Source organism: Danio aesculapii, chromosome 12 (assembly GCF_903798145.1).
Source record: "Danio aesculapii chromosome 12, fDanAes4.1, whole genome shotgun sequence".
NCBI lineage: Eukaryota > Metazoa > Chordata > Actinopteri > Cypriniformes > Danionidae > Danio > Danio aesculapii.
In genome coordinates, this window is record NC_079446.1 from 35813247 (window position 1) to 35818134 (window position 4888).

Consider the following 4888-nt stretch of genomic DNA (forward strand, 5'->3'; position numbering starts at 1 on the left):
TTTTCTTACATTTGCTAATTGGTGTAAAACAAACAGGGCAAATGCAGATAGAACCTTCTAATTCTACAAATTCATTTTCTGCTTGGAATTATAAGGTCCTGCCTGGCAGAACATTAATTGAAGCATTACTTTTCAAGAAATACAACTAGTCTGCTTATTAATTTAATAAAAAAATAAATTAAAATAGGTGTTGTAACAATATGTAATGTTTGAGAAAGTTAATTGTTTTGCTTTCTATAAGATTTATTTCATGTTTTAGGATGAATATTCTTTCTTGTTCAAATTAAGCATTCAAGGCTGTGCTAAATACTTCATCCAGTGCAGATGTTAATTTTATGTAATTAATACGGTAATATTAATTGAATTATATGCTTTATATGAGTTACTGAATTTTAATTGATTATATGCCCCACATATTAAAATATTATTTGCCCTTCAAGACTTAATATCAAATTTGAAGACTTTCAAAGAAAACATATATTGAAGTCAGAATTTTTAGCCCCCCTGTTTATTTTCCCCCCCAATTTCTGTTTAACAGACAGACAGACAGACAGACAGACAGACAGATAGACAGATAGATAGATAGATAGATAGATAGATAGATAGATAGATAGATAGATAGATAGATAGATAGATAGATAGATAGATAGATAGATAGATAGATAGATAGATAGATAGATAGATAGATAGATAGATAGATAGATAGATTTTAAATATCACTTTAAGCTGAACACTTGTATGTAGAAAAATATCTAGTAAAATATTATGTACTGTCATCATGGCAAAGATGAAAGAATTCAGTTAGAAATGAGTTACTATTATTATTACTATTATTATTATAAAACTATTATGTTTAGAAATGTTTTGAAAGAAAATCTTCTTACCATTAAATAGAAATTGGGGAACAAATAGTCACGGGGGCTAATAATTCAGGAGGGCTAATAATTCTGACTTCAACTGTATATGGCTTTCTATTCTGCAGATGCACAGGTTATCTGCTACACTCTTCTGAAAATGCAGTCTGCGGTAAGATGCATAATGAGGAAAAATTCTGGTGTAAATGCACCTGGCAAATTTTACCTCAGGCAGGCACAAAATGTCACATGACAGTGTGTGGACCAATGAGAAGGCTCCTGAAGCGGAGCATGAAAATAAATGAGGGCAGCGAGGCCTCTGCGCTCCTCGCTTTATGGTGCTCCACTTCAGGGAAACCATGTGACTTCCAGAGAGGAAGGAGAGAGAGAAAGAGAGAGAGAGAGAGAGAGAGAGAGAGAGAGAGAGAGAGAGAGAGAGAGAGACGGTGGGTCAGGAGGAACAGGGTCAGAGAGGGATATTTGAAGATGGATTTCTTGGCAAAGAGCGCATGAATAAAAGGTAAGAATAGAGGAGAGCACACTTGAAATGTGTGAATAACAGAGATGACGGTACTTCTGAACGAGCATCTGCATATAAGATGTCACACCGAGTAAAGATGAGCTGTGGTTGGCCATTAAATAAAGTAAAAAAAGCCTCACCCTTCTTTAATATATTAAATTGATTACAAATTAAACTGTATAATGAAAGCTGTAAGCAAACCATTATATTATTCATTCAAAAATATTTAACTAAAGTTAAAAAATGTTAAAGTTACTATTGAAATCAGATTTTAATATATTAAAATATAAATAAATTAAATGTATTTTATAGTAGACATAATTCTTAAATGAATATGTATATAAACTATATATTTATAAACATTAAATATTAACATAAATTTAAACAAAATACAATTAAATAATGTTATAGTAAATAGCTATTTTTTTTAAATATGTATAATAACAATATATATATATATATATATATATATATATATATATATATATATATATATATATACATATACACATACATACATACATACATACATACATACATATACATCCATATACATACACACACATATATATATATATATATATATATATATATATATATATATATATATATATATATATATATATATATATATATATATATGTGTGTGTGTGGGGGGGGGAGGGGGAGTGGTTCTCGAATCCGATTGGTTGATAGCCATGTGATATTATGCAATATCAGAACTCATACAGCCTCCTCACCCCTCTGTGTTACTCGGCCCACATAAAGTGACAGCAGATCAATAAACCCACTATAGTTTGACAAATATTGCAGCTGTTGGACAACACAATGTACTTTTGAGGCTTTTTAGTCGAGAATGTAGTTGTTTAGATTGCATCTTTACAGTTTATTTACAAGTATAGTATCTATTTTAAATTTTTATAATTTTAAAGACAGCGCGTCTGCGGCCATCAGCCTGTCATTGAGCAGAGCAAAGATGGTTGACATTGTCCCTCCACAAGATGGCAACAGAGAGTGCATAATAAGCCCTTAGGGGAGAAAAGATTGGCGTATTTTCAAACTATCGCTGATCAAAACATTATAAATTTGGACAGTGACATTATAAGTTGATCTCTCTCTTTTGTATGTTGTAGTTCTGTATTTATGCCATATAACTGCAATTTATTGAGTGTGAGATGGAACTCACATATGAGGAATCTATGTATTTTGTGTTGACCACTCTTTGTATAACCCAGAGTTACTTTTTGGTTGGTTATCTGTTTCTAATGAGTCTCCTGTTTTCGCTACTGCAGACTAGTTCAGCAAAAAGAAAGAAAGAAAGAAAGAAAGAAAGAAAGAAAGAAAGAAAGAAAGAAAGAAAGAAAGAAAGAAAGAAAGAAAGAAAGAAAGAAAGAAAGAAAGAAAGAAAGAAAGGGCCGCATATATTTAGTGTTTTTTTACTCATCACAAACACAACAGTAATCTTGAAATGATTGCATTGCTTTGGCTTTTTCAGGGTTAATTAATGTGATATCCCGATTGCAACAGAGAAATACTGGGAAATGTCTCTAGACTGATGGCATTTCATGTTGTTCAGCCTTAATATTAAAATGTCAGCAAAATCACCCATTTTGTCATCACTACAGACATTACGCTAGAAAATCCTTCAAAACCTAGCTCTAAATTGACATTGGTAAATTAGTAATAGCTTCTGATTCTAGCCACAGAATCAGAATAGCAACACAAAAATACTATCAAATTTCATTAATATATTAGCTCATTCTGTATGCATAAAAGTAAGTATACAACAGTTTATTTCTCCAATAGCAGTCAGGACACAACTTAACTATACTTTAACATTCAAAAGCAATTTGTTTTAAAAGTATTTTCTCCTGTACCAACTGACTCAACCAAATTTGCACTTGTGCACTCACCTGCTTTTCAATAAATTTGTTTGAATTTTGCAAGTTTGAGGTTTCATAGACTGGAAGGCATTGTGAAAAGAATGTGGACATTTAGATACGAGGATCTGTGCACAGAAGTGCACTTTATCCACTTCCCAATTCAGAAGAAATTCACAAGAGTCTGACCTTTTTTTAAACGTATAGAACCAAAAAAACAAAGAGGAACCATAGAGCACGTTTATTGGCTTTCTATAGAAGCTATTTTGAATGAAAAATAAAAAACACAACCAGAAAATCTATGTGACTCACTTAGCAGATTGTAGTTTGCAACGTTTATAAGGTCATAAAAATTATGCCATGTCAGAGTTACTTTTGAGTATTTTACTGGATTGTCAATGTTTATGTAATCCATACACTCATAAAGTCTGTTTTAAGAGAGTTTCAAAGGCGCCATCATTGGCCTAAAGTTTCAGAGCAGCTCTGGGAAAGTCAAATTAACTTTGTGGGAGAGCATTGAGAAAACATGCTTACAAAAACTGAGCAAATGGCATAATTCTGATCCACTGACCCTTCAGGTTAACTTGGCGAAATCTGGCAACCCACCACAAAGACTTTCTGATGGGAATTTAAATTCAATAGAAGTGATTTCTTCATTTGGACCTCAAAGCATGACTATCCTTATAAAGCAGCTTTTCACCACAGTTTCTGGTCTGTTGCAAAAAGTTGAGCTCGTGCAAGAAACATTCATTAGCCAAGAAGTCACATGACTAGGCGGGCAATGCTCGTAGATTCTTGTCAGAATGGCCTAACCGTAAAAGAGTGGACAAAACAAAAAAGACATTTTTAAGTATTACCAAAATGCTTGAGATTCGACTTCCTCTATAGAAACTGAACACAAAGGTGCAGTAAGATTTAGGATGTCTGTGGAACCACACAAGGTTGGACTAGGGTGGTTTACTGGAAAGGCGAAATACATTTATTGTTTCAAGACTAATGTAATGGTTTTGTGCTTGCAAAATCTCAGAAATCACAGCGGACTCAGTGACTTTACGCTAATCCAAAAAAAAGCTTTCTTTGGAAGACTTTTGTATTTTTACAAACATATTATATATAATATTAATATTATATGATTATAATATATATAATTTTTTAAATTATATAATATGAAGAATTAAGTATAAATGTCCAGTTTTTTTGTGAAGTTCACCCTAATAATATATTGTCGTTGAAGGAAGGAAGCATTATTAGCACTACTGTAAAATGTTTATTCTTTTATATTTTTCCCCAAAGTTCTGTTTAAATGAGAATTTTTTTCAACACATTTGTAAACAATAAAACTAATATCTGATTTTTTTATCTTTCCCATGATGACAGCACATAATATTTTACTAGATATTTTGCAAGATACTAGTTTTCAGCTTAAAGTGACATTTGAAAACGTAATTAGGCAAAGTCATTGTATAATCAGTGAGTTATGTAATAATATAAATTTTCTAAGTAATGAGTAAAATAACACATTCCTTAAAAAAGCAAGTAATAATATTTGAGTTACTTTTAGAAAAAGTTACTTTTAGATTAGTTAATACGCTTTTAATAATAGTTTGCTGAATTAAAAATTAGTGTAATCATGT